The 26125-nt window shown below is 34.7% G+C and overlaps 1 pseudogene; it reads right to left on the bottom strand.

Moving 5' to 3' along the window:
* Nucleotides 1-15366: 15366 nt before the first annotated feature.
* Nucleotides 15367-19137, bottom strand: LOC120165370 (annotated as a pseudogene).
* Nucleotides 19138-26125: the final 6988 nt, after the last annotated feature.

Raw genomic sequence — 26125 nt, 5'->3', positions numbered from 1 at the left:
TTCACCACAAAATCCCTCTTGTATAATTTTCAAGAAATTCGACAATATTCTAGACTGAATATGCCGATAAAACTTTGAATGATGTATTTGAAGGATCTAATGAACTCTGATCGAAGTGAATTTTGGAATGGAGATTAAACTTAAGACGAATATGATATCTGGAGAAAATCAGCCCTAAATACCTTCGTTTGCAATTTGTTTTGAAATTTTGGCTTTTGTTTTTTGCCTTTTTTTGTTTTTTTTTTAAATAGCAAACTAACAAGAAGGATTTGAATCTAAATTAAAATTAAATAAAAAAAAATCTAAAACAATGAATCTTCTCTGAACTAGCTCCGTTGGGGTACCTTGACGGTGATGTGTGCAAGAACAAACAAGATTGCTTGCTTCTTTCCAAGAATCGGCCCAAATCTGATACCAATTGATAGGGAAGCGGTGGCGGGTTAATGAACGTTGCTCTTGTTGAAGAATCAAATTTAGAAAGCTCTAGACTCGATTAAGAACAAAGGGGATGAATAGGGGAAGGTGGCAGCAGTAACTAGGATTCTTTAGGATTTCTTCAAGGCAATAAGATTAGAACAAATAAACAAAAGATAAAGAATTGAAAAAAATAAGATAAGATGATAAAGAAATCAAAAGATCTCCCTTACGAATGTGGACGGTAAAGATGATTGATGGTGCAGATGGATTTGTGGAAAAAAGATGGATAAGTGTCCTATCGAACCCTCCTAGTCGCAATGAAAAGGCAAACTCGATAAATGGCTCTAACCAACCCTCCTAGTCGCGATGAAAAGACAAATTGGAGTGTGAAGATTAATCTCCTTCACAAGAACTTGAAAGAACTCCAGGAGAAGAAGCTTCGAAGGCACAAGGCAATCAACACTTGCAAAAACGAACTCTCGTTGTATTATTAAATCAAAGAAATCTGATTTACAAAGTTGAATGAAACCTCCTTTATATAGAGGCTGAATTCTAAAGGTCCTAAATAACTAAAGAATAAAATATTAATAAACTAAACATGTTTTAACTCTAATTCCTAATAAAATAATAATAACTAAAAATATTATTTTAACCCAACATTAATTCCTAATAAAATAATAATTCTGATCCTAAAAGATAATTAATCATCCTATATTAAATTATATTACAAATAATCAATATAAATATTGAAAATTCGTAATATTTACAAAATAACGTATTAATCCCGTATAGGATTTCCTGCATGCACCGTCTTCAGTAAAATGGTCATATCTTGAGTTCCCAATACCGGATTGATGCGATTCAAGAACCGTTGGAAAGATAAGAGATAGACGGTTTTATATCCAGAGACATGTCGACCGGATAACAACTGGATCCCCTTCAAAAATTTGTTGCAAATCTGCTGCTATTAGACCCTTACGGATGAATGCTTGAACTGCGATTTGAAGCTTGTCTTTAAGAAGTTTTGTCCGGCCTCGTGTGATAGGGCCAAGTGGTATAGTAAATTATCATCCTTAGCTTTAGGGCATGTGGTGCATGTATCATAATGTTTTAATTCGATCTTAGTTCCTGGTAAAATAATAAATCTAATTATAAAAGACAATGCATCTTTCTATAATAAATTATATTAAAACTTATCAATAAAATATTGAAAATTCGTAATATTTACAAAATTCCGTATAGGAATTTCTGCAGGCGTTTATCTTCACTAAAATGGATGTATCTTAAGTTATCGATATAGGATTGATGTGAGTTAGGTACCATTGGAAAGATAAGAGACAATCGATTGTATATCTAGAAGACATATTGAACAAATAACACCTGATCCATTAAAAAATTCATCGTAATTTTACTGTTGTTCTAGTCTTCCTTTCTAATGCATGGACATGTGGATCAATTGGCAGAGTTAGTGAATCTTCTTTTGATATGAGCCTTGTGACGCATGAACTAGTAAACCATTAACGTGGCCTTGATTTCCATTATTAGAAATTTCAGGGATATAATTCTTTTTTCTGAACAAGATTTTTTCCTCCTGTGAGTCATCTGCATCCATAGTCCATAGGGTTCCACCGGTATCAAGGTTTCCTCATTCGTGTTCGGGCCAGCACTACTTTCTAATTTACAATCAACTCTGCAATATTCCTTTACATGGTCATACTTACAACATTCATAACATATGGTGTGCAGCCCTTCATACTCCACACCCTGATATTTTCCATCGATTCTAATTACTGGGACCAAAGGTTTATCAAGTTAACAACGATGGCAAGGCGGGAAAATCTCCCTCTCTTCCCCTCGTGGTATTATAATCAATCTTACTAATTGCTCATGCAATTGCCCTAAATAGGCTTTTTGTATAATACCTATAGGGTAATCGAACCCATACTAATATCGTACTCGGGTGATCTTCAGATGTAAAAAAATTTCTCAATCATGGTCGGATAGTTAGGTAACTACCGTACACCATCCAGGGACCTCCAGTGAGTACATTAAGGTAGTCGTCCTCTAGGGCAAATTGGGCGATAAAATATTCATTATCTAAGTCCACCAGGTGCATCTCCCTCTTAGGTCTCCACAGATTCTGGATACAATTTAACAATGATTTATATCCAATCTTCTTCCCCAATAGATGCACTATAATCGACTTCGAGAGTTTCTCATCAATGGAGTTATTATATTCGGTATAGATCCTTTCATGTCATTTCAGACATCACCTTTGACTAGATCAACATTTAAGCTAGTTATAAAATGATCCCTTTGTTGAATAAGAACCTGTCTAGTCAACATATCCTTAAAGGATGATCTAGCAGACACTATAGCAAAAGTGTTATGTAGCGACGTTTGGAGGAAAAATGCCACAAAAATTGGGGATATAGCGGCGTTTACAATCCAAATGCCACAAAATGATACTTTAGCGACGTTTTTCCAATAAATATCGTAATAGAGTTGTAATTTAGCGGCGTTTATAGCAAAAATGTCATAATAGAGTTCTTTATAGTGGCATTTTTTCAACAAACGCTGTAAAAGAGTAGTAATTTAGTGGTGTTTTTATAAAAATGTCACTACAGGGTTATTTATAGTGGCGTTTGTTGCACAAACACCGCTATAGAGTAGTAATGTAGCGGCGTTTATCAAACAAATGCCGCAATAATGTTGTTTATAGTGGCGTTTGGTGCACAAACGCCGCTATATAGTAGTAATATAGCAACGATTATCCTATAAACGCCGCAATATTGTTGTTAATAGTGGTGTTTTTAGAAAAATACTATAATAGGGTTCATCAATAATGGCATTTGTTAAAAAAACGCCGCAAAAACATGTACTATAGTGGCATTTTTATTAAAAACGCCGCAAAGGGTAAATACATTCTTCATCCCTTTCTCTTTCCTGATCCCTAAAATCATTTCAACGCTGCTATATTCAAAAGGGATTTCTCTGGTACAACAACGGCCCTCACACGATTCCAAGTGACGTCGTCTTCTGTCTATCCCGCCGACCAAATCGGCCCTGTCACTGGCAAATAATTATCTCACGATTGCACGGTTTGATCCCTTCTCTCACTACTGAACTTTTTAATTTTTTGTCGGTATTCTGAAAATGGGGAAAACCTAGAAAGCTAACGTAATAGAGAAAAATAATAGCTTTTGAATAGGAAAACTATATCTATACATAGTGTTTTACTGATTTACTACTTGGGAGCAGTGTTTTTATGCTTTCGAATAGAAAAATAATAGTTTTCGAATAGGAAAATAATAGCGTTTGAAAACGTTAACAAATGGTTGTGGTACAAAGAGCAGGTGTTGCCTTGAGTAAGAGAAATTATCGTCGGAATGTCCACATGGCATATTTGCTCTGACGATAGATCAAATTATCGTTGGGTGGCTATCGGTCCGAACTTGCTGTCAAAACTCGATGATGACCCGAAAGAAACTCATATTGCTCCATACCCTTCCATGGTAGATCTCCTAATTGAAGGTAATAATCAATGAAAGTTTATGCCGCTATATTTTTATTTTATACTCTAAAATTTCATATCGCACACATGTGGATGTTCGAAGCTTATTGAGAACGATAATAGAGGAGTGGATAAATACCCGATGTTTAGAACCGAATTTGGTAACTCTGTGGCGTTGAAAGAATCTTCAATTGCAAAAGCAGTATCTATCCTCAATGAAGACAACGTTGCCTCTATTGTTACTCCAAGTAAACATTTCTATCATCTATTTAAATTTATTTTAATGTTTGATTCATTTCCCAAGCCACCTCCGATCAAGTTTCGTACTGTAGGTGGAAGGTCGTTATCTGTTTCAAGTGAAGAACTGAAGCGCGCAAGAAGTCTTCTTGGTGAACCGGAGGTAGGGATTTATTTGGTGAAATGGATGAAGAGTTTCTCCATATAGAGTTTACACGGAGGAAAAACTTAACGATACGTCGTCAAACATGGAAAACAACTTTCCTATGTTCTTTCCCCACGAAGGAGCACAACTAAATTCTAGTAAACAATATGGTGAAGGTTGTTTATGCATAACTTTAATGTTTCTAATTAAAATGTATTTTTATGCATAATTTTAATGTATTTTGTTGTTAAGTATTTTTATGCATAACTTATGTCTTAATTAAAATGTATGGTTGTTATTAAATAGATAAAGCTACATTTATCAGTCAATTTAGTTGATGTAGAGCAGAAATGAAATATGTAAAATCAACTAATCTTATCTACATAAAGGTAATTAGCGGCGTTTGTATCAAAAAATGCCGCTATAGATATGATATTTTGCAGCGTTTGTAGGCAAACACGCCGCTAAAGAGTCATACTTTAGTGGTGTTTTTCTAATAAACGCCGCTAAAGGTCAGATCTATAGTGGCATTTACAACAAACGCCGCAATAAAGTTGGTCATTAATGACATTTTTATACAAACGTCGCAATAGATGTAATATGTAGTGGCATTTTTTATAACAAACGCCCAATATTTTACTATTTTACTAGTGTCATTTCTCCATCAATCCACGCCGCTCAATATCAAGTACGCCTTCTCTTTATATATCTGGTTAAGTTAAGCTTTTCACTATCTTTTCAAGAATGTGATTATTCCATGTTATTTGGTTGTGGTTTTACTTTTATATCAATTTTTTCTTCCACTCGAGCTTGGTAGTTCGTAATAATCTGAATCAAGGTGCGATCGAAAGAAGCAGGGTTTAAAGTCCCTTCCTAAACAGAAATAAGATTTACCCATTTTTTGCACTATTTCTGAGATTGGTATGGCTCCACACAGACGGTGGGATCCCTTTACACGAGAGCCATGCCCGACGGCTTCTACACTGGAAATTTTATGACCACACTTCCACTTTCTCAAAGCAATTATTCAACGCCCCAATATGAGTTTTTAGAGTATTATGCCTACTCTCTTCATCTTCAAATATAATTAAAATTGTTAGTCCACTTAACCTCAAAATTTTTGGACCTAATAAGCCTTCCTTATGCATAATAACATCCAGCTCTTTCATCTTTAAGGGTTAAGAGCTTATCCTCGTCGACATATCCAACAATGGAATTTGCTAAATGACTATTATCCTCCACTCTACTTTTGACCTCAACTGGTTTTGGACCATTGAACTTCTTTTTCCAGAAAGCTCTTTTTGGAGGCTTCCATTTGAACTGTGTAATTGATAATGTTGATATGTTTGGCATGTTTTTATTTCATTGTTCTATCCGCCTAACTTATCCCTTGAATAAAAATGTTATGCAGTGATTATACCGTAGTTTAGAATAGTTATTTCACGAACCATTTATGTTTTCTTGTTCTGTATCTTATTAAAAATAATGATTTCGATGAGTTTCTGTTCTTAAACCACCGTTTTTAAAGTGCTTTATCCTTTGAGCACGATTGATGTAGTCAGAGAATTGGATGTATGCTAAAATGTAATGTTCATTCATTTATATGTTGTATTGGGTTAGTATTGTAAAGTGACAAATCATTATATGATCTACTGGTTCGTTCATATTGGATGGTAACATCAAATCACTTATAGGATGGTAACGTCCAACATCAAATCACTTATAGGATGGTAACGTCCATCAACAGCTTGGCGATATAGCTAGGATAGTTAGGTTGCATTACATTTATATCATATTTGATGCTGTATGAATATGCCATGCCTAAACTTTTGAATATTGTGTATTGTTTAAATGTTATGCTTGATTTCTTTTTATTGGTATGCATATAGTAAATCCAAACATATGTGCATAATTTTTGTGTAGGTAATTATCTAATTGGATGTGGTAACAAGTTTCTTTACCTGTTAACATTTCAGCCAAACGGGCGTTAAACCCAAACTAAAATCTGCTTAAGTATATCGAATCACCATCCGGAGCATTGGCAGCCATCTTGGAGTGGTTAGTATTCTTTTCTCTTGAATGTTAAACGCATAATTTTGGCATTAATTGCATATGAGATCTGGATATTGAGCGTAGTTGTATGTTGTAATGTTGTTTCCATTGCTATTTGATGACATTCTTCAAAAACATTCATAAAATCTTATTGGAAACTAGTGAACTGAATCTCTATGACCTTCTTAAGATCCGGGTCAACTGGTTGCTAAAGAAAACATATATTCATTTATCAGTGTCCATGACCTTCTTAGTAAATCTCTTCGTTGCTAAAAATTCAGCTCTATTATCCTGTTCATTGACTTCCAATGCCAAACCTCACCTGAAATGGAATATAGTAAAATTCTCCTGTATCAATTTTTCTTGATCTGATTCTCATTTCTATTTACTTATAAGGCTTATAAGCAAATAAAAGCGAAACAGAAACACGTGCATTTTTTTTACTTTTAGTTCTCCTAGTCGATCTGTGGTCTTACATTTCTAGTTCCCTCCTACATTTTTTGAATGAGGTGATCAGCTCACCTAGCTGAGATGCAACCATTCCTCTGACCATTCCAAAAATTTAGGCCAATATAGTTACATTAGTACTGTTTTCTATTCCGGCATTCTGGCATGTTCTTAATCCGACTGTCCTTTTCTTCTGTATTTTGAAAGTTTCTCCAAAAGGTTGTGTTATTATTTATTCAAGGGATGATATTTTAATGCCTGAAATTTGGATAGGGTGGCCCTATATTAAGGATTACATTGCCCCTAATTTTAATGTAATACAAGATGCATATTGAATGATAAGAAACTAATTTCAACTTTTGAGTATTCAGGAAAATTTGTACATTCCCTTCTATCTTGAACAAAATTAAGGTGAAAACTGGCTAATCTTCATATAGATCTATATGCGGACTTAAGTTACAAGTATTTCTTCATTGATTTTGAACAAAATAGTGTATCTTTAATATTTGTTGTATCATGGTTATCATAAAAATGACTCCTTGTGATACTCTAGATGAACCTTGATAAATATAGGAGTGATATTGATACTCAAGATTTGTATATCATTATTTAAATAGGGGAATCTATACCAATTGAAAAAATATATTATAGGCGTCGTTTGAAATGAGACATGAATTAGTTGTCTAAGACTAATATAAAGTACTAGATCCTAGAATGTTGAAAATAACATGAAGGAGTATAGTTATCATCTTATAATAGATTGTTTATTAATTTAAAAGTTCTATAATTTAGGAGTGATTAGTTTTATACTATGCAAATATTATTATGCATTATATCTGATAGTTTAATGCTTATGTTTTGGTTCTATCTTTCTGTATACTATTAGCATTTAACATTTGAAATTGAAACTCCAGAAATACGAAATGGATAAGACTTGGATGGATTTCTTAAGGGTTAGCGTCGAATATCGAAATGGAGTCGAAAACTTTTTAAATTTAGCTTTTCTGAATGCAAGCCAAGAGAATATGATTCTTTGCCCTTGTAAGAGTGTGTTAACATTAATTGGCACATTCGTGAAGTTGTATACGAGCATCTAGTTGTTTTTGGATTTGTTCGGGGTATAAAAAATGGATCTTTCATGGAGAGTTTATACCAGATAGATTTGCTTCCAAGTGTTATTCGACTTATCATGCTCCTTCTCACCATCCAACTTTTAGAGAAGATGACATGGAAGGGATGTTACGAGATGCATTTAATATGCACAGTCCCTCAATGGAGTATGTTACAGAAAATTATTGTCAGAATGAAGTTAATGATTTCATTGAGATGGGAAGAATTGCATGTGATGAAGAGCCAAATGGAGAAGCGGCAAAGTTTTACAAGTTGCTGATTGAAATGAATGAACAACTTTATGATGGATCAAAGTTTTCAAAGCTTTCTTTCTGCATTCGTCTTTTCCACTTAAAATGTCTAGGGGTGGACTGGTAACTTCTTTATGCAATTGTTGGAGTTACTAGAAGAAGTGTGTCCTTTTGTAAAAATCCCTCAATCATGCAAAGATATGAAGAAAATGATAAAAGATTTGGGTCTTGAATATGACAAAATTCATAGTTGTCCGAATGATTGTATGTTGTATTGGGGTGATAAAAAAATTAGGAGTCTTGTAATGTATACGGAAAATCTCGATGGATGACTAAGGACGCAGAAAATTTTACTGAGGATGAAGCTCAAGCACGATCAAGAAAGAAACTGGTAAAGATTTTACGATATTTTCCTCTCATTCCTAGGCTACAAAGATTGTTTATGTGCTCCAAGACTGCTGAGTCTATGAGGTGGCATCATGATGGCAGAACCGATGATGGATTATTACGGCATCGTACAGATTGTTTAGCTTGGAAGTCATTTGACAACAAGTATCCAAGATTTATGAAAGATCCTCGAAATATCAGGCTCCGTCTTGCAACTGATGGGTTTAATCCATTCAAAATCATGAGTACTTCTTATAGTACTTGGCATGTTATACTTGTTTCATACAATTTGCCTCCGTGGATTTGCATGAAACAATCATCTTTCATCTTATCCATGATAATCCCTGGCGAGAAAGGCCTCGAAAATGATATTGATATTTACATGCAGCCGCTAATTGCAGAGTTGAAAAAGTTATGGGAAGGGGTCGAAACATATGATGTGTTTAAGAAGGAGAACTTTAATTTACGCGCGACTTTATTATGACAATTAATGATTTTCCTGTATATGCAAATTTATCTGGTTAGAGTACCAAAGGTCGTTATGCTTGTCCTTGTTGTGCTGCATAAACATGTTCTAAGTGGTTGATTAATGGAAAGAAGTTCTCCTATATGGGACATCGTTGGTGGTTACTTGATAATCATAGATTTAGATGTCAAAAGAATATGTTTGACGGTGATGAAGAGTTTCGAAATGATCCTGACCAAACTATCGGGTCTGAAATATTCTCCATGTTGAAAAATATCAATTTTACTTATAGAAAGATGAATCAACCAAGTAGTACACGATCAAAGAAAAAGAAAAAGGAAAAGCAGGTTAATGAAGAGCTTGAAGTTGACCAACAGAGTGATCATGAGTCTGATGAAGAGGATGATCCAAATGAGGTAGACTTGTGGAAAAAGAGGAGATATTCTTCGAGTTGTCGTATTGGAAGAATCAGATTTTGAGACATAATCTGGATGTAATGCATATTGAGAAGAATGTTTGTGAGAATATTATCAGGACCATTCTGAATGATGGTAGAAAATCTAAAGATAATCTCAAGAGTCGACTTGACTTAGTCGACATAGGAATTCAACATGATATTCATTCGCAATTACATCCTAATGGAAAATATTTATTGTCGCCTTCTATTTTTTCTCTTTCGAAGAAAGAAAAAGAAGTGTTTTGCACGGTCTTGAAGGATATAAAAGTCCTAGATTGGTATGCATCAAATATATCTTGATGTGTCAGCATTAAAAATCGAAGACTTTATTATTTAAAGTCACATGATTATCACATATTAATACAAGATTTACTGCCAGTAGTTGTACGTGGTTGCATGTCGAGTAAGGTGACGTTTTGTATCATTGAACTTTCTAATATAATGAAAGCCATCTGTGAGAAAGTTCTGATGGTTGAAGAACTTGATAAACTACAAGATTGAGTTGCCTTGACTTTATGCAACTTAGATAAGATATTTCCGATTTCATTCTTCACAATTATGTTACATCTGCTAATTCATCTTCCTCACGAAGCAAGAGTTGGTGGACCAGTTTTCTATCGATGGATGTACCCTATAGAGAGGTGCTAATTGAATTATACGTTTCAAATGACTACTGATTATACCTTTTAATTAAATGTATTTACAATGTATGATGTTTTCTGTATAGGTTCTTAAGCAAGTTGAAGTCTTACTGTAGTAATAAGCGTTATCCGGAAGGATCAATTGCTGAAGGGTATTTGGCAGAGGAATGTATGACATTTTGCTCTAGATATTTGGAAGATGTTGAAACAAGATGGAATAGACCAAATATTCCACATACTTATAAATAGTATATATGTCTTGCTTTTTATATAGAAGCTAGTCATTACATATGCACCATTCATGTGTAATATAGGTTTGAAGTAGGAGAGAAGTTAGTGAAGATGTTAAATGGATTTCTCAAGGTCCGAATAGAATAGTTAAAAGATATAATGCCTTCATCATTAATGGGTTCAGGTTCCACACGAAATCTCGTGAAAGATTAAGGAGGACACAAAATTGTGGAATCGTAGTTATTTCTTCAACTACCAGTTATGCTATTGTCAGGGACAATAATCCATAGGAAGGAGATGTTGATTATTATGGAATTCTTAAGGACATTATTGAGTTAGATTATTATGGAAAACGAAAGGTTGTGATGTTTTGGTATGACTGGGTTGATGTAAACAGAGGCATAAAAAGAAATAAATTCGGGTTTACAATGGTGAATTTCTCTCAATTAATTCACACTAGTCAACGATTGATGGATGAACCATATGTATTTTCTTCTCAAGTGAAACAAGTATTTTACTTTCATGATCCAATGAATGACAATTGGTATGTTGTGCTCCATAATGCTCCCAGAGATTTGATAGAAATCGGGGATGGAAGTAGAGATAACATTGAAACAAGATCAGAATGTTTACCTCTAGTAGCACAAATCTTAGATGAAACTATCACTAATACAACACAATTTCAATGGGTTCGGGAGGACGTTGATGAAGATATTTATGACAACTGACATTACATAAGAATATCGTAAGATTTTATATCTTAATTTATTTGTTTATAATGTTATAACTTTTAACATGTTATCTTTCAATATATTCATTAATGAAATCGTTTTCTTATTACAAATGTTTGTTTATTACAGATATCATGCCGAGGAGAAAAATAAGTGATTTGCGGGTTATTCGAGCTTCTGAAGAGCATGAACAAACAAATAATGAGGAATCGAATGCAGCTGACTCTTCCGAAGTTCCTATAACTGTTGAAGAAGCTGTAGAAATTCTTATTTAATAGTTTGTTCATTTTCAAAACTTACATTTAATAATTTCTGATATAATTGAAAATACTGGAATACGCAAGAGTAGAGGACGTACAATGTTGAAGGAATTATATCAACTTCCTCCTGGGCACCGTGTCAAAGTTTCAAGAAATGATGCCGGTCAACCTATTGGCCTAGAAGCACGTCTTCTAGCCGGTTACTTAGGCATAGTTTGATGTAATGCTAATCTTTTGCCGATCAATTGTGAGTCATGGCGCGAAATGCCTAATAGTAACATAAATCAGGCGTTGGATTTTGTTGAGATAATAATTTCATTATAATAGATACTCTATAACAATTCAATACTAATTTATACTTACGTTGAACACTTATTTGCTATATAGAAGAAATTTTCTTTAGAGGTCTCTGACGATTATGTGAAGCAAGCGTTAGGGAAGAGATGGAGAGACCACAAGAGCTCATTAAAAAAGAAATACTTCAAGAATGATCTCATCCTTGAAGAGAATATACAAACTGTCCCACCTGGAATGCTCAGGTACGAGATGGGAAGATGCAGTAAGATTTTTGAGTTCACAAAAAGGACAGGTATGATGTATTTTTCAAAAATTATTTTAACGAATTATAAATCATCATTAAAAGTGGTTGCTTGAAATTGTAGGATCGAGAGCATGTTGGTGTTGCTAGCAGGCAACAACAAAAGTTTATGCACACGGCTGGATCGAAGAGCTTTGCTTGTATAGCTAATGAGGAGATATTATAGATTATTCACATAGTTATTTGTATTCCATGTATATACTAACTCAAACTAATTATATTATGGTACATTGTAGGAAAATACATCTGGTTCAAAAGTTGGATGAATCCAACTCTTCGACATGACACATAAAAAGAAGAATGACACTCCTATGACTGCTGAAGCTGCAGAAATTATGGTACGTTTATTGGATACAGTTTTTGAATTATGTTTTATTTATATCTGTAGCATGAGATATTTATTTAATTAATTAATTACTTTATTATTAGGAAAAATTGAGAGAGAAAAGAGCGGAGTATCAAGTTACGGCTTCGAGTCAAGGTCTTGTTAATGAGGATGACATTGAAAACCAAGCTATTAATGACGTTTTGTGTCCTGAAAGATATGGTCGGGTGCGCTGTCAAGGATCATTCGTTACTCCCACCAAATATTTTGGGTCTAGTTCATCTCATTTCATGTCATCATAGTCTCAGTCTTCCCAATTAGAAGTTAGTCATTTAAAACAAAAGTTGGCTAAAATAGATCAACAAATGGCTAACAAGAAAGGCAAAAATGAAGCAAGGGAAGCAGAGAGAGCAACAGCGGAAGCACAGAGAGAATCAGTGGCAGTACAGAGAGAAGCATCGTATCAGCAGAAATGTCAAGAATTTGAAAAAACGACTCGATGATATGATGCAGATGTTACAAAAAACGCAACCTCATAATCCACCATCATAGACTCATTTATGTTATCAGCAGTCTGTTAATGTTACTGAACCGTGTTTAACTGAATTGATATGACATTAATGAAAACTTTTATTTATTATATTGGATTTGATGTTGCTTGTTATGGATATAGAGTTTGATGTTATTGATGTCATGTTTGTTGGATAATGGAACAGGTTGAAAAAAAAGATTTGGGTAATTGAATAAAATATTTAAATTGTTTAAATTATTTGTTCTTTAGTTGCATTTGTAAAAAATGCCGCTAAATATCAAAAACAATATCGATATTTGTAACAAAAAAATGCCGCTATATACCATACCTTTTACGGCATTTGTATCTTAAAACACCGTTATGTACCATACCTTTTACGGCGTTTGTATCCTAAAACGCCGCTATGTACCATACCTTTTACGTCGTTTGTATCCTAAAATGCCGCTATATACCAGACCTTTTGTGACGTTTGTATCCGAAATACGCCACAAAATATCTTAACCTTTTGAGGCGTTTATAAAAAACACTGCTAAATATCAACACCTATTGCGGCATTTGTGGAAAAACGCCGCTAAATCTCAACATCTATTGAGCGTTTGTCCGCTAAATCTCAACACCTATTGTGGCATTTTTTGTTATCAAACGTCGCGAACTTTAGCGGCACTATTTTCCCCGATGCTTTTTGCGGCGTTTGTCATATCGCCACAAGTATTTTTTACGGCGCTTAAAAATGCCGTTTTAGGTAAAAAAAAAGTTACAAATATACAGTTTTTTGTAGTGAGACTGCTCTCTATCATTCCTTGGTTCAGTCGATAGTGATCATGCCACCTTTTGGATCAAAGGTTCCCCGGGCGCATCATTCATGATCTCATCGATACCATCAAAATCCATACTTTTCGCATCTTGCTCAACGCTGTGAGATAATCCCTCATTATTCTTGGGTTTCTTCCCCACATATAGCTCTTCAATCGGTATTTCCTACCTTGGACGCTCAAGTGTAGCCACCGAAATCTCCTAAGCAAAGCTATCCGGAGGCCGCCCAATCAAATCAATTGTGGAATTGGTTGTAGGGTTTTCAAGGTTCTCGAAAGATTTTCCTGACATGCGTTGACTTTTTTTTTCCGAATGTTGTTTTTTATAAGTTTTAATGTTAGTTCAACTAAGGAAATAATGTAAATTTGGAAATCTAAACAAATAAATCAAGCTATTTGTGTATGTAATTTAGATCCAATCCTATGTTGTTCTCAATTTGATTTAATAAATTAAATTTTTTAATATTTAAAATTAATTTTCTTTTATTATTATTTTGATTTGTAAAAAGACATTTAAATAAAAATGAAAGAATTCATTTAAAAATAAAACATTGTTATCTTGAACCAAATCCATCGACTCTTGAATATATCGACCTAGTCTGTCAATCTACATGTAGTCATTATAACTTATGGTTGACGTATGCACAAAAGAATCCTTATATAACCTCTCTAGCATGAATAAAAGACAATATACAATCTCAATACCTTATACCTCCTCATATAAACAAAACATTTAGATACCGACAACTATTCCCTACCTAAACCAGAATAGGTGAACTACCGACACTACAAGAAAATATACCTTTAATGACGCGCATTGCGCGTCATCTATGGGTGCGGATGACACACAAATGCCCGTCGTTGAAGCCACCGACATGAATTTTTGATGACGCGCAATTTTGTGTCATAAATCTATGACGCGCATTTATGACACGCATTTATGATGCGCATTTATGACGCGCATTTATGACGCACATTTATGACGCTCATTGCGCGTCATTGAAGCCACCGTCATAAATTAAAATGACACACATTTGTGTGTCATAAATTTATGACACGTATGTATGACTTGCATTGCGTGTCATTGAAGCACACGTCATTAAAAAAGATGACACACATTCTTGTGTCGTGATTTTATTTCGTAAATTATATATATATTGTAGATTGACAAATAATCAAACTAAATCACATTTAATGTCTCATAATACTAAATATATATATCATATTATATTTAAACAATCTGTTTGCATACAATATATTCACATTAAGTTATCAAAAATATGATAATCATATGTCGATACAAAATATCACGATATAATAAAGTTATGCAATAAATAAAATATCACGATACAAAATATTGTAATCATAATACAATGTTTGTTTGATAATCCTTTTTTGGGCCAAGAGAGGCAGTGTCTAGATATTCCTGTGGAGAATCATATATCTGCAATAAAAAATGGAAAATAATCAGCCTTGGTTGAAAAGATAAAAACAAAGGGATTAAGAATCATATATCTCAAGAAGCAATAATCTGATACAAATACATCATGTATATGCAAGAATGATCAACTAGAAATAAGACATATCTAGTAAATGTCTTTATAAAAATAAGCAGCAGATTTTCAAATCATTCAAAAGAATTGCAAATTTTTCATATACAAATATAAGAATTGATCTTAGGTCCCACATTCATCCAATTTCTCAGTACTAATGTAGTTTTATAAATAAATCCAAATAAAACTGCTACATGAAGCATAAATTTTCACTTCTAGAATGTCCTACAAAAATAAATGAGCAAACTAGTTGACTAAAAACAATATATTTCATTTGGAAATCCTTCACAAAAGTTCAGCAATATAGAATCTAACATCATCTAGCTAAGGGCCCATAATGTAATAAACTGTTCTAAACGTAACTAAAAATTGAGCTTATAAAATTTTAATTAAATCAATGTAACATATTTAGCTTTAAACTAAGCAAGTCCATTCAAGCAATTCATGCAAATAAAAATAGTTGCATAAATTACCTGCTGAATGTCTGAGGAGAAAAAGCATAGGTGATTGCTCATAAGCTCCATCTTTCATCGTTGTAGATAAATATACATAACATTGCATGCAGGGATATATCTACCCAGGATTCCTATTTTTCATGCATCAAGTGCAATAATCTGAAGCTGCAATAAAAAGGGGGGTGGGGCTGGAAGGTTAGTAGAAGCTGGCGGCACTTCTGTTAAGAATACATTAGGCGTGTAAGCAGCAGGCAGAACTACATAGCCATCATATTCGTACCTGCAGTTTGAAATCTCATTTCATCCAATATTTGTAGTTAATGACCCCATCATCTGTTATGCTAAAGAGCATATCACAAAAGTAACAACACAGTAATCTATTCTATATGGAGTTAAACGGGGAACCATACACGAGGAAAAAATTCCATGCAATTAATAAGGTAACGCAGGTTTATAAAACCCCTAGTTATCAAGAAAATATAAACAATACCCAAAAAAAAAGGCGGCCTCGCTTGTTCTCCCTAGTCATGTTTCATCTTTAAGTGAAAAAGGTTATCAAGCTTGATCCCTTGGAAATTGTCAAATAAAAGCTTAAACAAAGCATAGGTGATTGCTCATAGCTGCCTGTTCCAGTTTCAAAAACAGTGTCAAAATATGTTTTTGTGTAGCTTATCCATTCACTTGCAGCTAACTTTTGTTTTGTCACATGGACAGGGCATTGGAAATTATTGGCAACTGATGGGGTACTTTGTTTAAACTTATTTTGGCGATGTACTTTGTTTAAACTTAAAAGAAAGAAAAAATCTACCATCAGAGTAAGATTACTGTTATAATGCATATCTATAAAAGGAAGGCAGGTGAGATCTTTTAATAACACTAAGATACTGAAAGAATTTATAACCTTTGCCATTGTCACTATGTCAGGAACAACCCCATGGTTCTCAAATCCCCAGAAATGGCTCCCTGTGCGAGCAAACCCAGCCTGAACCTTATCCGCTAAGCAAAGACCTCTGGCTTTCTTTATGGTGCTATAAACAGGAAGCAAGTAACCTGGGGCCAATTTTATGATTCCATCAACTCCCTGTCAATGAAAACATGGAATGTTAGGTAATGTAGTCTTCAATAGGAAACTCAGACAGAGTGGCAACAAAAAAACAAAAGTACCAGTCGATTAAGAAAATAAAATATCTCGTCTATATCGATATCATTTGTTAGTGAATCAAAATCGTAATTAAATACTGTCTTGCCAATAATGTCCAAAGTCAACCTGGAGAAAAGTGATTCCATTTCTACATCTTCCCCATCAGTTGCAGCAACATCTAGTATAAATAACCGAGTTTGAAGTCAAAGCATCAGATTAAACTTATCTTTTACTAGATAAACAAGATTAATTGAACAAATTTGAGCAAATCAATTTTTATTTTGAATCAAGCTTTAAACGTGAAACTCTATTAGCTCAAGCCAAACTTCGAGGTCTGGAGTTTCAAGTAGAGCTCTCGAGCTTTTACAGTTCAAATTGGCTTAATTGTCCCCCTAGGTGGCGTTTCCGGAAAAGAAGTTCATGTCTGGATGAGTGCGTTTCACATCTCGGTCAATTTGTTCTATAATTTAATCATTTGTCCATTTTAAATCAATTATGATGTCGTTTTTACCTTTTTCCCAATCTCAAGTTGTCCCCTTCGCAAACACTTCCCTTCCTTTGTTAATCAGAGAAGCTAGGTACATCTCATCAACTGCAAGGAAGAAGTTCGAACTGTTAAGAAAAGTCGTGATCAACAAGCTTGTTGCCCGTCACATTTCTAAGATGACAATATAATCATTTTATGTTGTAAGATTCTAAGTAGAGAATGCATGCTACAGTAGGTCTCCTTACGCTCACAGTTCAGCAAATTTTGTAAGAAAATAATGTCTACTGAACACATTTTACATACAGTGAATTTTCAGGATTCTAAAAGGGAAGCCTTGTTCACAGTACAACAAAAGCACACAAACCTACTAAGCACAATGGTGTTTTCAATATGCACAAAATGCACAAAGAATCAATGTTTCAGAGGTTAAACCTACCAATGTTCATTCTATTATTAGATGGTGCCCTATCTGTGCCCAAGGAGATAACGACGCCAGCATTGAGCATCTCCCTTACACGTGCAAATCCAAGCATTCGCATAGCAGGAGCAAGACAGTGAGATACTTTGACCCCAGCTCGAGAAAGAAAATCAATCTGAAGAAAAGGATGACAAATATTAGACAACAACAAATAAGAATGAGACACAGATGGAGAAACTATACAGGATATCATATGTACTTATCAATAACTCTGAAGAAAAGGATGACAAATATTAGACAACAAAAAATAAGAATGAGACACAGATGGAGAAACTATACAGGATACCAGATGTACTTATCAATAACAAAATAAACATTAACTTTATTCAACTTCCATTCAGCACATTATGTGGTAACATGATAGGAAATCGTGCATTGCATTTGAATTGTAGTTCAACCAAATGTAACACATAAGTATTGCAGCAGCACACAGCTCACCTCCATGTCATTTACCCACACTGTATGAGCTGCCAATAAGTTTTCTTGCAAGAAGCCTATCTTATCCAAAAATGGAACTTTCCCATGATCAACTTTCCGAGTTTCAGTCACAAGTTGGTTCTCAAATGGTATCACTGCAACATGCTAAAAGAGGAAGATCAGCTGAAAATACCTTAAAAACAAACAAACTCCACCCCTTCATAATCCACATTTAACCCCATCTTTGCAAAGCAGAAACAAAGATAAAATAGAAGTTGTGTACCATATGGATGCTAGTTTTTAATTCTCTGGCAGCATCTCTGGTTTCAAGCAGTAAACGATCAGTTGAGTTCATAACTTACCTAATTCCAAGCCATATTCTTATACGGCCATCTGCTGTATTATTGTGCTTCTCGTAAAGTTTCTTTTGAGACTGCACAAATTGAGAGCTTTGGTCATGCAAAGCATTTAAACTTTAAAAACAATAATAAAACATTAATAATTGCAAATGGAACATTAATAACTTTAAGCCTAACCTGAAGACATTCATCCGTTGTTCGAATCCCCCAAGATGTCGGCAAACCCTCTCTGGAATCCATGATCGATTCTGTTAAACAGGCTCGCAATCCCAGCAATTCAACAGCTCTTTCCATCCCAGTCTCGTGCTGCCAAATCCGATGATGCAACCACGTCATTAGATCAACATCATCGGCGATTCCTCTACCGAGTTGCTGCGAGGTGTGCACTTGTGTGTTGACGAATCATATATCACCAGCGCCCAAAAGAACCAATCAATTTCTCTTATCGATTTTCTTATAAAACGAAAGCTGAAATAATGAAGTAGTATCTGGAAGCAAGATTTGACCGTGGAGGTCGATGATGTGATGAGCAACCGATGGCTTTGATTTTGTCTTGATCGATGAAAACGACTCCGTTTTGAAATACTCGGCTATCGGAGTCCATTGTGACGATCAAAACATTATGGAGTATCATGTGTTAAAAGTCAAATAATTTAGGCACTAAATTAGACACCAAATGGTATTTTATCAAAATCAAAAATTAGGTACTTAATTTTTATTGAAATTGGATAATGAGATAATTAATTTTAGTCATTGTAATTTAGGGTATTTATAAGATTAGTCCTTATGTTTTAATTATAAATATCCTAGCTCATTTAGCTTCAAAATCATCCCAAAGCATTCTAGCTTTCTTCCAATACTAGAGAGATTTTAGAGAGTTTCTTGAGAGTTGTTTTCTCCTTTTTTATCTAGAGAGAATTATCATTGTTTTCTCCTTGATAGATTTTTACCCTAAATTTTTAGGGGTTTTCCACGTAAATTTTGCGTCTCTTTTATCTTCATTTTTATTTTCTCAAATTATCAGTTGCGATTTTGCTCTATCCGATAGCCGTCTTCCGCAACAATTGGTATCCGAGCCAGATTTGAGTGTGTAATACTGCTTATGTCTTTGTGGTTGCCACCAAAAGGTGGATCCTCCAACATAAAAAAGTAGAAGTTTTACCATTCAAATGGAACGAGATGGACGGGAAGTTATGACAAACTTTCATCTAGCATTAGCAGATGAAGTATTGTCAAGCATCGAGGAGAAGAAGACAGCTAAGGAGATATGGGATCATCTCACCAAATTATACGAGGCCACATCGCTGCACAATAAAATTTTCCTTAAGAGAAAATTGTACACTCTCTGTATGCCAGAATCTACTTCAGTGACGGAGCACTTAAATACATTGAACACCTTATTTTCTCAGCTTACATCCTTAATCTGTAAAATAGGAGAACAATAACGTTCTGAACTTCTACTTCAAAGTCTACCGGATTTGTATGATCAACTCATCATCAACTTGACAAACAGTAATGTCACCAGTCTAGTCTTCGATGACGTTGCAGCTGCTGTCCTACAAGAAGAAAATCGGCGCAAGAACAAGGAAGACAGACAAGTAAATCTGCAACAAGCAGAAGCGTTGACAACGATGAGAGGGAGATCAACAGAACGTGGCCAAAGCAGTAGTCATAAACATGGTAGATCAAAGTCGAGGAGCAAGAAGAATTTAAAGTGCTACCACTGTGGAAAGAAGGGTCACTTGAAGAAGGATTGTTGGAGTCTCAATAAAAACTCCAATCCACAAGGTAATACCGTAAACACTTCAGATGATGGAGATGCTCTATGTTGTGAAGCGTCAACCACCGTGGAAGGTAGAAAGAAATATGCAGATATATAGCTCATTGATTCAGGAGCAACATATCACATGACCTCAAAAAGAGAATGGTTCCATCATTATGAACCTGTCTCAAGAGGATCTGTGTATAGTTGCAATGATCATGACTTAGATATCATTGGCGTGGGAACCATCAAATTAAAGATGTATGATGGAACAATTAAGGTTGTTCGAGATGTGCGGCACATGAAAGGCCTGAAGAAAAATTTATTATCTTACGGATTGTTGGATAATAATGCAAGAAAGATTGAAACACGTAAAGGAATCATGAAGGTGTTCCGTGGAGCGCTTGTGGTGCTGAAAGGCGAAAAGATAGCAGCAAACTTGTACATGCTGAAGGGAGAGACTTTGCTAGAAACAGAAGCCTCTGTTGCCTCATGTAGTTCAGATTTGGCAATGCTATGGCATCAGAAACTTGGACACATGTCAGAACAAGGAATAAAAGTCCTTGTGGAGCAAAAGCTACTTCCAGGTTTAACAAAGGTATCACTTCCTTTGTATGAGCATTGCATAACAAGTAAGCAGCACCGGTTGAAATTCAACACATCAAATTCTAGAGGCAAAAGTGTTCTAGAATTGGTTTACTCTGATGTATGACAAGCACCGGTTACATCCCTTGGCGGAGCAAAATACTTTGTCTCATTTATTGATGACTACTCCAGGAGATGTTGGGTGTACCCTATTAAGAAGAAGTCAGACGTGTTTTCAACTTTCAAAAACTTCAAAGCGCGGGTGGAACTTGATTCTGGAAATAAGATCAAGTGTTTCAGAACAGATAATGGAGGAGAATACACAAGCGAATAATTTGCTGACTTTTGCAGGAAAGAAGGCATCAAAAGACAGTTCACAGTGGCGAACACTCCTCAACAAAATGGAGTGGCAGAGCGGATGAACAGAACCTTGTTAAAAAGAACAAGAGCAATGTTGAGGGACACAGGCCTAGAAAAATCATTCTGGGCAGAAGCAGTCAATACCACCTGTTATTTGGTGAATCGAGCTCCATCAACTGCAATAGAGCTGAAGACACCAATGGAGATGTGGACTGGTAAACCAGTTGATTATTCAAACCTCCATGTATTTGGAAGTATTGTGTACGTGATGTACAACTCCCAAGAAATTTCAAAGCTCGATTCAAAAATCCAGGAAATGCAAATTCTTGGGGTATGCTGATGGTGTAAAGGGGTATCGCTTGTGGGATCCCACTGCCCATAAAGTGATCATCAGCAGGGATGTTATCTTTGTAGAGGATAAACTACAAAGAAAAGAAGATGATGATAGCGCTTAAAAGTCAGAGACTACACAGATACATGTGGAAAAGGAGGTTGAACAAGGAGATTCTTCTGAAGCGGAACCAGCAAATGATGAACAAGAACCAGAGAGTTCTGAAGCTCCAACAACTCGTCAATCAGATCGTGTGAGAAGACGTCCCAATTGGCACTCAGATTATGTTATAGAAGGTAATATTGCATCCTGTCTTTTAACAGAGGACGGTGAGCCATCAACATACCAGAAGGCAATAAACAGCTCAGATGTTTCACTGTGGATGATGGCGATGCAAGAAGAAATTGAAGCCCTTCATAAAAATAATACATGGGACCTTGTGCCACTACCACAAGGAAGGAAGACAATTGGTAACAAATGGGTTTTCAAAATCAAGCGAAATGGTGACGATCAAGTTGAGAGGTATCGTGCAAGATTGGTGGTCAAAAGATATGCTCAAAAAGAAGGTATTGATTTCAATGAAATATTTTCTCCTGTGGTTCGACTAACAACAGTTCGAGTAGTTTTGGCAATGTGTGCTACATTGAACTTACATATGGAGCAGCTAGATGTTAAAACAGCTTTTCTTCATGGAAATCTTGAAGAAGAGATTTACATGCTCCAGCCTGAAGGTTTTGAAGAAAAAGAAAAGAAGAACAGGTTGAACAATCTCTGTACGGTCTAAAGCAGGCGCCGAGGTGTTGGTATAAGAGATTTGATTCCTTCATCATATGCCTTGGATACAACAGACTTAATGCAGACCCTTGTGCTTATTTTAAGAGGTCTGGTGATAACGATTTTGTTATATTGCTGTTGTATGTGGATGACATGTTGGTTGCAGGACCCAACAAAGATTATATTGAAGAATTGAAGGCACAACTAGCTAGGGAATTTGAAATGAAGGACTTGGGATCAGCAAACAAGATTCTAGGGATGCAAAGTCACCGAGACAGAAGTAATAGGAAGATTTGGATTTCACAAAAGAATTACTTGAAGAAGATCTTGTCACGATTCAACATGCAAGATTGTACGCCAATTTCTACCCCTCTTCCTATTAACTTCAAATTATCCTTCAGTATGAGTCCTAGCAGTGAAGAAGAGAGGATGGAGATGTCTCGAGTACCGTATGCATCAGCAGTGGGAAGTTTAATGTTCGCTATGATATGCACAAGACCAGACATTGCACAAGCAGTGGGAGTGGTTAGTCGGTACATGGCGAATCCAGGCAAAGAGCATTGGAATATTATAAAGAGGATCCTCAGATACATCAAAGGGACCTCAAATTTTGCATTATGTTACGGAGGATCAAACTTACTAATCAATGGTTATGTAGATTCTGACTATGCATGGGATTTGGATAAAAGCAAATCTACTACAGGATATGTGTTCAAAATTGCTAGTGGAGCTGTAAGCTGGGTTTCAAAATTGCAGTCAGCTGTGGCTACGTCCACAACAGAGGCAGAATATGTAGCATCTACACAAGCCAGTAAAGAAGCAATTTGGTTGAAGATGTTATTGGAGGAGCTTGGGCACAATCAAGAGTATGTCTCTCTGTTTTGTGACAGTCAAAGCGCCTTTCATCTAGCAAGGAATCTAGCATTTCATTCAAGGACAAAGCACATACGAGTTCAATACCATTTCATTCGTGAAAAGGTGGAAGAAGGAACGGTAGATATGCAGAAGATCCATACCAAAGACAACATAGCAGATTTCATGATGAAGGCAATCAATGCTGATAAATTTACCTGGTATCGATCCTCCTGTGGCCTGTCAGAAACGTAAGCAACATGAAGGTACAAGGTAGAAAGAATGGTGTGAAGATATGATTATTCCAATCAAATCTTCAAGTGGGAGATTATTAAAAGTCAAATAATTTAGGCACCAAATTAGGCACCAAATGGTGCTTTGTCAAAGTCAAAAATTAGGCAAATAATTTTTGTTGAAATTGGGTAATGGGATAATTAATTTTAGTCATTGTAATTTAGGGTATTTATAAGATTAGTCCTTAAGTTTCAACTATAAATACCCTAGCTCATTTAGCTTCAAAATCATCCCAAAGCATTCTAGCTTTCTTCCAATACTAGAGAGATTTTAGAGAGTTTCTTGAGAGTTGTTTTCTCCTTTTTTATCTAGAGAGAATTATCATTTAGCTTCATTTTATTTTCACTAGTCTTCAACATGGCTGGTGAAGACTCCACGCTTTCCACTCGTCTTCAACATAGCATGGTGAAATCTCCATGCTTTTTACATGTCTTCAGCATGCCCGAAATATTTCAACTTCCCATGGCTTGCAAACCAACTTCCCATGCCTTGCGATGCCAACTTCCCATGCCTTGTGATGCCAACTTCCCATGCCTTGTTATAAGTGCATAATCAGGCTTTTTATAGAAAAAAGATTATTTTAGATGTATATATAGATGAGTTGGTGTGTTAACTGATTCAAGGATAAAAATAAAGAAAAGACTAAAGAGAAAGCAATTGGAAGAATGAGCATTCAGTAGGAGCATTTAAGAAAAATTTTAATGAAATATTCTTTCGTTATTTTGAGTATGTATTCGAATGATTTATATAATTTTTTTTATATTTGACCTCGTATTATTCTATTAAATGATATTATTGAGTTCTTTTGCATATTAAAGAGTGAGTAAGAAGTTCTTTCGAGAGATTTTTTTTTAAATCAAGTTGGGGAATAAATTCTCAAGTAAGTATGAATAGATTTTATTTGAAGTATTTTATGATTTATTGTTATGTTTATATCCATTTTATAATAATTTTAGTTTTTATTTGACTTTTGAATCATTACTATAATTTTTTAATAGTATTTATAGTAAAATGTTAAAACAATTAGATCATTATTACTAAGAATATATTTCAATCATTTTTCCTATTAATTATTAAAAAATTTAATCATTATTTAAATAATAGCAAAATATTATTAGAAATATTATTTTTTTTTGTTTTAAATATATATTTTTTTGTATGTAGATAAAATGTGCAACAAAGTTTTCATGATTGTCCATTATAATTGACATATTATGGAAAATGAGGTTGGCATTGTTTTTCAGTTTGAAGACCTATAAATATGTTGTTTAAAAGATACATCACATTTGTAGAAATGAAGGCGGAGATAAAAAGAAAAACTTGAGCTACAATTGCTAGTTTGAGGAGTTTGAGGTACAGGTTTATGATATGTCCCAATCCTGTCAAGTTTGCTACAGTACCAGTTGGAGAAGATGATGATATTAGAACCATGATTGAATTACATGACTCAACAAATATTTCATTTATTGAGTTATTTGTTGAGGTACGTAATATATTTGATGCTCATGGTTTGTCAAGAAATGTGGTTGGAAATTCATCTCAAATGGCTTTTAGTAGTGAGTTTGAAGACCCGACATATAGGTCGACAAATAGTTTCATGGTATGTTGGAAAGTGAAAATGAAGTCGGTAGGACATTCGCAGCAGCAGAGTATGGGGCAAGAAGCATACATCATCCAGAATCGACTGTTGATGTTGACGCTAAAAACCGCTGGGGAGAAATACATGATGATTCAACAAAGATGAAGAAATCGGGGAACCCATTTTGGTTGGCGATGACACTGTTTCCGGTGGTGGTAAACCTGATTTGGCCATTGATGAATATCCGACATCGTATTAACCTACCCCTCACATGTACAAGATGGATTATGATGCGATGAGGGTACCTAAATTCTCAAAGATGCTACATTTGACTTCAGTCTATGTGACTAAATCATTCGAAAACTCAGGTGAATTATCAGTTGGGAAGTAATTTAGAGGAAAAACTAAAGCTACATTAGCAATTAAAGAGTATTGCATAAAAGGCCATATAGATTGTGTAACACCCATCTCTTCTATACATTATCGAATATGAGTACATGATGTTACATATTTCTTACAAAACAATCATTTTTCAAAAATCAGTAAAATTTTGTTTCCTTAAAATTTATTCAACAATAATTATTTGTCATAAAATATTTCATTTCGATAGCAACTAAAATTACTTTCATTAATATACTAACCAGTAAACCTCATTTATAAACAATAATAAGAAGTAATATCTATTTAAACCTTATCCAAACTTATCTATTTTAAAGCATCATAACCACAGAGTATACATACCAACTAGTAATATCTACATTTAAAAAGATGCCATACTGATTCTGGAGCGGATTTGATCTTCAAAGGTTGATGTTGGACCTAGCTTCTTATTCCAAATGTTTTTCTTTTCCTACACGTGAAAATCATCAAATGCTAAGTATAAACTTAGTGAGGCATTATAATCCTTTCAATACTAAAACATATGTATAATAAAACATAATGTATATATATAACAAAATGTGAATACATTTAATAAAGTTGATTTGTAATTTATCAAACTATATATAAGATATTCAATGTCAAGCCAAGTTCTCAATAAAAGCTTTTCATTTAATCGAATCAATTAAAACTGTCTATTTTCGTAT

The sequence above is a fragment of the Hibiscus syriacus genome, unplaced genomic scaffold (genome assembly GCF_006381635.1).
Source record: "Hibiscus syriacus cultivar Baekdansim isolate YM2019G1 unplaced genomic scaffold, ASM638163v2 tig00111582_pilon, whole genome shotgun sequence".
Taxonomy (NCBI): Eukaryota; Viridiplantae; Streptophyta; class Magnoliopsida; order Malvales; family Malvaceae; genus Hibiscus; species Hibiscus syriacus.
The sequence above is the reverse complement of the archived record's forward strand: the minus strand, read 5'-3'. Positions and strand labels throughout refer to the sequence as shown.